At 33.3% G+C, this 12870-nt stretch overlaps 1 protein-coding gene across 2 annotated transcripts in view; it reads right to left on the bottom strand.

Annotated features, from left to right (window-relative positions):
* The window catches only part of LOC118193217 (potassium voltage-gated channel protein Shab-like), a 370422-nt gene extending 359224 nt beyond the window's left edge, over positions 1-11198 (bottom strand). For both annotated transcript variants that reach the window (XM_085820568.1, XM_035364277.2), the window contains exon 1: positions 11011-11198. The gene's annotated coding sequence lies outside the window, so the exon portion shown is untranslated. The remainder of the gene's footprint in view (positions 1-11010) is intronic.
* Between the last annotated feature and the right edge of the window lie 1672 nt (positions 11199-12870).

Raw genomic sequence — 12870 nt, 5'->3', positions numbered from 1 at the left:
TTGTACTTTTTTAAACTGTTTCGGAACAGCCGTGATTTGGGTTAATCGCAGACGCCGTTCCCTGTACTATGTCCGTCATACCGGGTGTGTGCATTAAACTGAAAAACTGTTCTGCACAATCCAGGATATGTAATCACTACCATCGGAAACTCCTCTGCTTACTTAGGGTAAATATTAGGTGACCCCCTTCACTTCTACATAACATCGGAAACTCCTAGAAGACTCTTAAAAATTTATGTTTGGTTTTAAAAAGTGATTTATTTTATTGTGTATAATAATTCTTGAGCTTTTAGAACAACTCTTTTTCAGTCAAAATAAACACTTCTGTCTTCAACCCTATAAATAGTGGCAGTGGAAAAACGATATATCGTCTGCAAAATGCTAGTGAAAGGGGGGAATTAAATGGAATAACACTGTAGTAAAATTTCACAGCACAGCAACCCCAGTATGTTTTATTTGGTCCATTTACCCGCCGTGAAATAAATAATGTATGACAATAAGATTTATTTATTTTTTAATTTTATATATTTAAGATTTGCGAAGACCAGAATGAGTAAAACATATTAGCATAATAACGATAAAACTAGCCTGCTAAAATTTCTTTAAATTTTGCATTTTTCTATACAGAAGGATTTTAAAATATACCAATATTTATACTTATTTTTAGAAAGCTTTTCTCGCTGTTTGCAAACCACCAGAACCAGCAGAAGCACACTTAGTTCCAGAACTTTGCTTGGGTCGCCTCTTAAAAGTACCTGTAAAGAAAAAGTTGTCGCCCAACGAAATAGCAGCTCTGACTACCGTACCGAAGAGCCCAGGTTCCAATCCTGGAAAAGGTTAGGTTATTTAATTACGGCAAAGCATCGAGGGCTATCTGCCTAAGGGGAGGGATGCCTTCGTGGAGGACTTACTAAGGGTAACTGACTCGTATACATGTTACACATGGGGAAAACCGCGAAAACACCCATACAGCCAGCCCGTTCGCGGGATTGGAACCTCGGACCGAACTACAGTGTTCAGCGATTTTACCGCTCGGCCGCTGGTGGGCCCAATCCTGGAAAAAGTATGGATGCTGTAAATGTGTATGTAGTACCCTTGCGTCATGGTGGTACTCTAATATATAGTGAACCGTATAATAAATATATAGTCCTCTCGTGTGGTTTGGTGGTAGGGGAAGAGGAGTGGGAGACTCTAGGACCAGCCCCCGGGCACTCTCCCTCAAAATTTGGAGGGGAGGAACTGGACCTAAAAAATGGCGTTTCTAAAGCCATACTATCACGTGTATGGTATCTCAGGCTCTTGCAAACGATAGACGCTATATTGTACTCTTTGCCCCAATAAAATTCGTGGGCTTCTCAGATGAACGAGATTAGGCAAAAAAACACACAACACAAGAAGTGAACGATACATCTGTTGCAGAACGCTGCGTATTGAAATTTATGTTACTTAAATTATATCATTATAAAAATATGTAAATTAGTTATGAAATTAAAAAGTACACGTTATTGAAAAAATAAAGAAAGGTAAGCAACAAAAAGGATATTTGATTTCTTCGCGCTTGCTAGCAATATTCACATTCTAAACATAAACTGCCAATAGCTAACATCGGGCAAATGTCCCTTCTTATGCTAACAAGAGTATTTGTTTCAGGATCATTAAAATCACAAGCACGATATATTGAATCATTAAGAAACTCGATCACGGAACATTATTGCTGATCAACTGACGATTATTTTATAGCATAGCTCGCGATCTGGATGTTGCCTTACACCTGAATTTAAAGCTCGCGATATATAGGTACTATCTGTGATAATTTCTTCTATCTTATCAGATATCTTTGGTTTTAGATAATTCTATATCGATCTAACTAAATACTCACACTAATTTAAAATAATAAGAACAACATTAACACTTCGAAAAATACAAAAATTGCTTATTCCTTGAAAATTATTTAATTCGCTAATTTCGAATAACATACTCATGCGATACATTAGATACAAAGAAAGAATGTTTTGAGTTGGGAAATTCGGCTCCTGGAAACACATATTTTTTCAGTGTCATGTGAAAGCCCTTTTATAAAAATCTGTCATAAACTATAGATGTTATTGCTTGCACAAAACATGATTTTTCTTTTTTTGAAAAAAAAAAAAAATGTTTCTAGGATCCAAAAAGAAAAAAAAAACGTTATAAAAGCGGAGTTTGCGTTTTCGTTTACAAAAAAGGGGAAATTTCTGGAAATTTGTTCATTTTGTAGAAAGCTTAGGTAATGGGATGCATTTTCTCCACAGAAAGTTTTTCGTTGTTGTACTGTTGATCAGATATAGTATATAAAATTTACGGTACAGACATATATATAAAGTTTCAGTTTTGTAGAATGCTGAAACCGAGCAAAAACAAAAGCATGACATGGCTACTTTTCTATGAGATTGGCTTCATAGAAAAACTTTCTGTACTGCAAATAACGCAAGAACTGCCTGCTTCAAAAAGGATGCCTTCGTGGAAGATTTTTAAGAAAGAAACTGATTCGTATTCATGTTACTATAAAGTTAAAAACCACAAAATTTCATATAACCAGCTCGTTCACAGGGATTCAAAGCCGGAATCAAAGGTATTACTAGCGTTCTTATATATTATTCACTCTTCCACTGGTAAACTCATTTTCTGGCTGTTCGCTATTTAATTCAGACAATGTTCCCAAAGTGTGACCGACAAAAAGGTTTGATACAACCGCCCTGTTCACTGCAATTTGTAGAAATAAAATAAATTGCATTTGACCTTAACTATAATTTCTATGCGATAATGCCTGAAAAAGATACATACGAGGAAAACTGCGAAAACACCCATGCATGCAGGCTAATCGACCACCGAAAATGCGGTACTTTATAAGAGATTAATAGCTTTACCCACTCGGGTTACTGGTAGTTTTCGTAAAGATGCTACGAAGCAAACACTAAAATATAAACAACTGGTCTGTAATATTATTTAAGGGTCATGCACTGAAGTTAATTTGATTCAGAAGTAGAAAGAACTGCATCCCGCCTTTCATGTTTTAAGCCAAAGCCAAATTAAGAATAGATTTTTCCCAATAACTGTGTATCTATATACTGTTTCCTCAATTTTCATCAGTATTAGCAGCTAGTTTGCAGTAATCTGTGATCTGAGCCTGTTAAGACCATATGTACAGCTAAAATCGCGATAAACTTCCACAAGATAGGATGCCATGATTGAGGTGCTTCTAAGGGAAAGTTTTGGTTAAATGATAAACAAAATCACGAGAGCTAGCTGTCTAGCTAGCTAAGTGTCTTTTTTAGTAGTAGTAGTATCAATAGTAGTAGTAGTAGTAGTAGTAGTGGTGGTGGTGGTGGTTGGTTTTCTGGCGCAAAACCTCAGAGATTATTTAGTGACTCTAACTGCCGTACCGAAGGGCCAGGTTCGAAGCCCGGAGAAGGCATGGATGTAATTTGATCTTCCCTTCATAGGAGGCAACGGAGGCTCATATATTAAGTGTTTTCATAATAAAGATACGATTGATCTTTACAATATGGTAACTGATAGTTTGGCGACATTTTGGAGGCGATAAAGGTTACTACCTGGGACTTTGGTAATAATGTGAGCAGTACTCAGTTCCGATTACGCATTATTTTGTGTGGGGGAAATGAGAGATCATGGGATATGTCATGTGATATTAATGGACGAATTACTGTTCTTTAATCGGGAAAAAATCTGGCAATTTTGTATTTGGCTTCATTCTGTGTTGTGTGAAATAGTGTTTGTGAATTTTTGGATCCCATGGCCGTAACTAAAGTGAATTCGAAATGGGTATTTAGTGGTATTGAAAAGGATAGAAGGAAGAAAAGTGTATCCGCCACGTAATCAAGACTCTGAAGAAGATTAGGTAAGTTAGTATTTTTAATTATTTGAGGATATTATTTTTATGCATTGTTTTAAATGTAAGGTGGAAAGGAATTTGGTATTATTGGGAAAATTGTTATTAGCAATGATTTAGTTTAAAGTAATTAGGATTGTAAGGTAATTTTTATTAATTTAATGTATGTGCTCATTTATATTTTAAGTCGTGTTTTTGAATTTAATTATATCTTAATGAAATGATAGTTATTTTGTGAATTTTATGTTTGTAGGAATTTGGTATACGTTTAAGTTGAAATAAACGTGCATGGAAATAATTTAAATATTTGATATTAAGTATTTGTAATGCTTGCGGTATGAATTCGTTGGTGACGTGTATAATGTAATAGATGATTTAGAGGTAAAAGTTTTTGGATATTCTATTTATTTTATATGTGGAAATGTTGATATTTGTAAAGGGTAAATACTTTTTCGCGATCATGTAATTTCATATATGTTCTTTTTACCGGGTTTAAAGATTGAGAAAATTGTCATGTATTTTCGTGAAATTTTTTTAATTTATGAGAAAAAAGCAGTGTACATGGATATAGTGAAGAGTGTGCGCAATGCCATTTTTGTGCAATTCTGGGATGTTTTTTTAAGTAAAAATAAGTCGACGTGTACATGGTTTAGTGATATTGTAATGAAATGATAGTTATTTTGTGAATTTTATGCTTGTAGGAATTTGGTATACGTTTAAGTTGAAATAAACGTGCATGGAAATAATTTAAATATTTGATATTAAGTATTTGTAATGCTTGCGGTATGAATTCGTTGGTGACGTGTATAATGTAATAGATGATTTAGAGGTAAAAGTTTTTGGATATTCTATTTATTTTATATGTGGAAATGTTGATATTTGTAAAGGGTAAATACTTTTTCGCGATCATGTAATTTCATATATGTTCTTTTTACCGGGTTTAAAGATTGAGAAAATTGTCATGTATTTTCGTGAAATTTTTTTAATTTATGAGAAAAAAGCAGTGTACATGGATATAGTGAAGAGTGTGCGCAATGCCATTTTTGTGCAATTCTGGGATGTTTTTTTAAGTAAAAATAAGTCGGGGTGTACATGGTTTATGTGTATGTGTTATTTTGAAAAATGCGTAAGGAGGATGGTATTGTGCAGTTTTTCCTAATTTTGCAGTGAATATTTGTCATGATTAAGCAGTTTTATTTGATAAAATTTCTAGCATAAGTGTAATTCGGCTAGTAGATTGTTGGAAGAAGTGTTCAGGAGATAAAAAGAAAAGAAACATGTCTTTACTTCGTAAAGACAAAATGGCGGCGGGGAAAAAAAAATAGAGGGTTGCTGTAGGAGAGTTGGTCGCCAAAGTTTCGCCAAAAAATAGTCAAGTTACCATAATGTAAAGATCAACCAAAGAGACTACCGCTTCTGGCCTTAGTAGTGGCCAACGCCTATCAACGGCTAGAGCCCACCATTGGAGGGGGGAGATGAACCTTAAAGATAATATGCGCCGCGTCATTCTAAGAACTAGCTTGCACTCTTGCTTCAATGGGAAAAACCGCTCATGCAAATAGCTTCTTTATCAAGATTGAAACCCAGGTCAGACTGCCAGTGTTCAGAGATCTCATCCACTCGACCAACCGTAAGCTCTACCCTGATTGGTGTGGGGGCTAGCTATATTGGTGTTCCTGAGCCTTCCTTTATGCGTAACGTAATAAATTGCTAGCTATCCAGAATGCAATACAATGAAAAAACAAAAACACTCAAAAAGAGGCTTGAAAATTTCATCATATAGGACATGCAGCTAATCATTGTAATCATGTTAATCATTAGCTGCATGTCTCTATAGGACATGCAGCTAATGATTAACACTGCAGCGCATATGCAAATCTTATATGCCAGTCACATCACCTAGACGCACTATGAAAGGAAAAATAACCTACTTAAAGTATTGGAACTGGGCGTTTTCGAGCTGTTGCTTTGCGTAGAATGTTTCAATATTCCCAAAAAACAATTATCAGTCATTCCAGCAATTTTGGGTATTTGACAATGGAAGACTTGCAGTTTATAGAGACTAAGGATTAACTTTTAGGAAGTACAAACATAGTAATACCAATAACTAATCGGTGGGTGCAGGAAGGACGGACGAACAGACTGATGGGAATGATTGCACCAGCCTCGCCACACCACCGAAAGAACATGCATATTTTGAGCAGGACAATAATGAACTGTACAGCAACATCAAGAGTAGTAACGTGCGAATTAGGATCCACTGCATAATAACATGTATCAGTACGTGCCATTCGATACGTTATTCTGCAGAGGAGGAGAATATTAACTTCACACACTCGAATAATGAGGCTGCCAAACAGTAGACAGTGGATGCCAAACGTGAGCAAATTAAAGAAATGACGTTGTCTTGAGGCAAAGTAAGAGCTATTTCTCTTAGACACGAGGGATTCCTTTATAGAGGATTTTCTAAGAGAAATTTGCTCGCATTCATTTTAGACATGGGGTAAACCACGAAATTCCCGATTGAACGATATGTCAGTAGAAATGCAATGTTATGCTCTTCCCAACGGTGGACTTTAGTGCATCACTTGATTTACAAAAGTAGGAAAACTCAGGAAAATTCTTTGTAATCGGCCTGGAAATGTAATTTGTAATCAGTCTGGGAATTGAACGAAGAGCGAACGAACTATCGGTTTTCAATGGTCTTCTCCATTCGCCCATTCGAGAGTATGATTATCTTAATAATTTAATTATTTTGGAGATGGGAAGTATGTAATTAATCTTTAAAATGAACTTAGAACAACGAAGAATTTTAATTCATTGGGCTAGCCCTTTTAAATTTCTCTTCCATATTTTTTTCCTCAGTTTATACGCATATATATTTACGTTATTCCATAGTTTTTACATATATGTATTTTATAAATGAAAACACTAAAGTTTTTCCATTCCCTTCTAAAGAGGCTAAATACCACAATTAATTTCTTTTCTTCTTTAAAAAGGGCCCACCAGCGGCCGAGCGGTAATCTCGCTGAACACTGGTAGTTCGGTCTGAGGTTCGAATCCCGCGAACGGGCTGGCTGCATGGGCGTTTTCGTGGTTTTCCTCATGTGTAACGTGTATACGAGTCAGTTTCCCTTAGAAAGTCCTCCACGAAGGCACCCCTCCCCTTAGGCAGATAGCCCTCGAGGCTTTGCTATAATCACACACACACACACACTCTTCTTTAAAAAGTGATTTCTGGTTAAATTAGCACTACTTTTGATTAAAGCTGATGTTAATAGATAAGTATTGCTTCGTACTTATAATTCTCTCTTAATTGTAGTGTTTTAAAATTTCAGTTGTGGTTGTGTTTAAGAGTTTCAACTTAACTTCTAGGAAGAGAATATATTCCACGTTAACCTTAGAAAACAAACATCCGTAAATTATTTACTGGTTTATTGCGAAACTCTTGGGAGATCAACTTTACACTTTATAAGGCAAGCATTTTTTCTTTCCTGTTGTAGTATTTGTGTGCAGTTATACTGTGATATCGTTTTCATCACTATCTCAATTTTCATTTATCATTCAGACTCTAAAGGGGGAAAACAGGTTTTTTTTCTACTATAGGAAAAACAAGGGCCAAAAATTTTCTTTACGGAGATACATCGTCAATTTGATCTTTCCAACTCAAAATCATACTTTTTCCATCAACTCATTTCGACTCTGATAACATTATTCTTAAAATAAGAAATATAGTTTTAAGTTGGTTTATTTAATTATGGCAAAGCACTCGAAGGCTTAAGGGGAGGGATGCCTTCGTGGAGGAAGCAATAGAGTAAAATCTTTGGAATACATCAAAGGGAATATAATGCATATAAAAATGGCAATATTGCTTTACTGAAGAACTGTTATAAGAATGGTTGCCTGAAAAAACAATTATGTGCATGATTGTCAGAGTTGCACACATTTTGAAATTTTGGCGACTTCTGATAAGGTGGTTGCTATAAAACGGTACTAATAAAAGTAGTAAAGGAAAAAAGTGATATCAATTCTTTTACATTTAGTACATGGTTTTTATAAATGAATTTCAAAAACACAAGTTTCCGGAAAACAAAATATGAGCTATTGTATTTCATCTTTAATACGTTCAGTGCTCAAAAATAAATTTATCTCTAGATATAAAATCTAGTTATTTTAAACAATAGTAGTTAGAACAGTTCAAGAGATAGATTTAGTTTCTTTTAAAAAATTTAACTTAGTTTGAAAATAAGATGAAAAACTTCCTAAACTAAATGCGTTTGCCGCTAGGTTATCATTTATTGTTATTTCAGTCAGTCTGAAAAAATTATTAATAAAAATATATAAAAAAGTTGTGACATCAAACCTTTCTGCCTTACTTCTTGTATCCAGTTATTAACTAAAATCTTATAGAACTATTTCTTTCTAATTGCTTTGTTTAATTATTCTCAAATATTAAACCTATCACCAGAACTTTTAAACAGTTTGCTGAAATGGTTACATCGATTATGTAAACAAATACTATACTAACAAAATAGTAGAAAAAAAAAGAATAAGATTTTAAGAAATCTAATTATTTAATTAAATTCGAAAACAAAGTTTTAAAAATATATATAGCAATCATTCTTAAACGTTAACCAAAGTATTCGGTAAAATATATAACTGTGCGTAATACATAAACTAATTTACTAATTATAATGAATTTTAATTAGATATGTTATTAAACAAAACGAAGTCCAAAATTTTGAAAAACGTGTTTGCTGCTTTTAAATCGCTTAAATCATTGGTTCTCAACCTTTTGACTATCTCGTACCATCTAAACAACAACTGAAAATGTTTAGTAGCACCACTACATTTTACAATGATTATTTTTCAATTTCTCAATAGAATTATTAAAAAATATATTTTGCAATTTGCACAGTTTATTGGATATATTAAATGTGCACACATAAAAATATTAAATTAAAAATTGCTTACTATTTTAATTATCAAAATTTAAGTTATAATACCTTAATTCTAAAAATTAGCGTGAAATTTGGGTCTGTTTAAGAGAGATCTATTTCTTTATGTCTGGGCTTATTTCACTTAACTTTAGTCGTAAATTAGAATCCCCTTTTAATTTTGTTCTGTAATTCTTTTTCAAGTAAAACGTGGAAGAAAATAATTGTTCACACAAATAGGTTCTGCAGAAAGGCAAGAAAAATTCAATAGCTTTACGCGAAACGCCTTTAAATTATTTTTTGGGTTCAGCCAAAAGTTAACAAATGTGTTACTTTTGAAATCTTCAGTTAGATTTCGATGACAGGAAATTTCTATCACTTTTTCTTTTTCTTCACGAGATTTTTTAATTTAATAGTTAAAAATTCTTTGCTTCTTTGAGTACCACCGGTTAAGAATCACTGGCTTAGATGATTAAGCAATTGCTGATCAATTAAATTCAAAATAAAATCTGTTTTGCCGAACAACTGTAACCTGATATGTGATTATGTGCGAAGTGAGTGAAAGAAAAATTAAAGACTTTATGTTTCACGTACTGGCAATAGTTACTGAAGCGTGGTAATGATAGAAGCGTAAAATAACAGTCCAAAAGCTTTGGAAAGATGCTTACAAGGCGATTTTAACGTCAAAATATTGCGAAAGAGCATTACATTTTGCCAAAACTTTAAAGAAATACCTGACAGTGTTTAGACAGCACCAAATGACCTCTTTTCTAGTAATCCAGTGTTGTTGTTGAAGAGAGATCTCTCGAAATACATTTAAAGACTTATTTGCATGTTTACCAAATTTACCCTTGTTTTAAGAGCAGCAGCATTTGAAATAGTTCTAGTAAAAACAAGTTTCCAAAAATGAGCGCAAATTTCCGCTTTTAGGAAGAAAAGTTTAGTTTCATATTTAATTTGGAACTTACGTTCGGTAGGCTTTTACGTGCATTCTAAAGAACAAGTATATTTCCCCAAAATATTCATTCACAAATACAATATAGCTTAACGGGCCTTAAAATTTTCTTTCATAATGAATGATTACCTTTGTTTACATAGTTTCTCTAGTGAAAAGAAAATAAACCGTGTTAAATGCTTAATGAACTAGCAAATATGGAATTTAAAACTTACAAGTAGTGCATATTCGTGTAATAAGAGCTATCCGCTTTTGTTAGATTTGTTTTCCTTGTAATCTCTTGAAGGATAAACGTAGTATATATGGTTGGCGCTATGCCAAAGTAAGGAATCTTCAAAACTGATGTTACCAGAAACCGTGTCTACAGTCTGATACTTCGGAAAAAATGAAATTATGATCATTTTCATACGCTTTTCGGAAAACATGCGATCCTCTTTCTGTGCAGTATAAAATAACTCAAAAACCCTTAAATGCAATCAGATGAAAATAAACAAAAATTGCAAATTCATTTATTTAGCTTAGTACTAACGACATAAAGTTATGAATTTGTTTACGGCGACACAAGCATCAGATAATTTTTCATTATTGGTTTTCCTATTTTTTTACAAAGCGTTTTGGAGGGTAATAACAATAATTATCCTTTAACCTGTTCCTCCAATTTATAAAGGCACTGCAGGTTGGTTTGTGACAACATAATAATTTGGTTTAAATTTATAAAATGAGTTATGATATCAATTCACGAAATTTATTATAAGATTAGTAGCTTATTAACACTACGGAAGTTTCAACTGCTGCAGTAGCTAAAGATCGCCAATGATTATAACTATACTAAGAAAACGCATTTGCGAAGTGTAGCAATATAAAACACACAACCCAAAATTCCGAAAACGAAGCTATCTTTGGCATAGTTCTGAATTCTACCAATGCGGGCTGTACTACTACTAGTTATGTAAATGCAATAAACAAACTGTGTGGAAAAAGTTACTCCAGAATTATATATATGGCTATATTTTGAAATTTTCTAAAACTAGTTAGTCTGTATCATAAAAAGTGAAAGGATCGCTAGAATATGGTTGGCTTATACGATGTACTAAAGTTCTAGAAATATTGTTATACAGGAACATTTCAAACACGAAACTTTTAAAGTGAAATAAACGTAGCTTGATGTCAAGGAAATGCCAGAAATCAAAACAAATGGTTAGAGCTACAAGAAATTTAGAAAAGTCACTCACCACCCACTGTGTAACGTGATTCCACGATTTTTCTTAAGACTTTTCTGTTGGTAGCATTATATCCGAAACAGCTAATTCAGCCAGAACACTTTTATTAGTGACGGCTCAAAATATCCGATGCGGGGGTAAAGCAGAGTGGATTGAAGGAGAAAAAAATTGTCAAACGTAAGCTTCTTTGCTGAACCCAACGAGCATCTGCTCTGTTGTGGATAGAATCATCGCGCCTTGGCGCTCGAAATCGTTTCGAGATGACGTCATCCACGTGACGTATCGAAGTTTGTGGATTCCTGCTGCCACCTTGCTGAAATTTTGAGCTCTTCTCTGCCGAACATGCGTGCAACATGTGAGAGAGTAAATCTGTAGTTTAAAAAAAAAAAATAAATAAATAAAAACTTTTTTTTATATTTTTACGATGTTTAAAGGGTAAGAATATTCCATCACTGTAAAAATTAAATAACAAAATAAAATTAAAAAATACAGCTAAATTTAAAAGGAGGAAAAAGGCAATTATTTAATATCATTAATAGAAGCAAAATAAGTATAAATAAAACAGCAAAGAATCTCGAAAGTAATTGCGTTTAAGAGAGACTCATAAACTATTTCCTTTTTAAAATTCATATAGTTTCTTCTAACAATCATAAAAATATACGCAAGACTGATGATTCTCTTTAGAGCAGTTTATTATTCTTAATCCAAATACAAAAACGCAATTTTCTGCTGTAATTATTGCATCTAAAAATCATTTAAAAGATTATAAGCTTTCTATTAAGTCAATTAAGTTGTATTTTTAATCTGCTTTTATTTGTATTATTTTACTTATTCCTAAATATAGTAAAGTAATATCATGTAACATGAAGATAGAAGACAGAAATAGATAGATATTGAAATACTTTCTAAAATTGCAAAAGATAATATGTACTTTAAGTATTTATCAAATATATGAATTGTCACGTGCATATCTGTCAATGAAAATATTAACTATATGCTAAATTTTAATTTAGTTGTTCTTGCTTATTTAAATCAAAGTTACAAAATTCGATTTATTTGATTACAGCAAAGTATGGTAGGACTATTCGCATAAGAGGAGGGATGCCTTCGTGGAGGACTTTCTAAGGGAACTGTCTCCTATATACGCTACATACAGGAAAACGACGAAAATGCCCATGCAGTCAGCCCGTTCTCCGAGATTTGAAGCCCGAACTTAACTACCCGCGTCACAGCCACTTTACCGTTAGGCCACTGGTGGGCTTTAAAACAAGGCATGGCTAATTAATATAACAAAAGTTATTAAGTAGATTATAAAACAAACTTTAAATTTTGCTATTTTGCTTGAGAATACCTTTGGAACTACGACCAGATAAATAAATTAACTAAGAAAAGAAAATCTGAAAGGTTGCAGATTTTAAATAACGTGCAAAGGGGCGTTTTTTAACATTTTGTATGTTACCTTTATTTATTAAATATCATGTTCTTCGCACTTAAACCATAAAATTCAGTTCAACAGCAATATCACAAAATAATTTTACATTGAGCATATCTTTAGAATTTCCGATACACAGTCTCACACGCTGGAGATAAAAGTGTTTTTCTGTACAACGTTGCCATTGCTCGCTTTGAAATCCTTGAGTTTGTTAATAAAAAATTCGTTAAAGTTTTACAAAATATGAAATCAATAATAAAACAAATTCCAAATTTCAAATTTGGGCTTCATGCCCATATTCGCGGTAGGATTACGTCATTCAAAATCGGATGGCTCTAGGTACCGTTGTTTCATCACAATGCGAGAAACATGCATACATTTATGCAGATTCTTCATTATTTAATTTCTTCAAATATAATACAGGGCGATAATATTTGGTG

The sequence above is a fragment of the Stegodyphus dumicola genome, chromosome 7, assembly GCF_044657685.1.
Source record: "Stegodyphus dumicola isolate Sdum_Otavi_A_Nest chromosome 7, ASM4465768v1".
NCBI classification, from domain to species: Eukaryota; Metazoa; Arthropoda; class Arachnida; order Araneae; family Eresidae; genus Stegodyphus; species Stegodyphus dumicola.
Note: the sequence above shows the minus strand (reverse complement) of the source record. Positions and strands in the feature narration are given on the sequence as shown.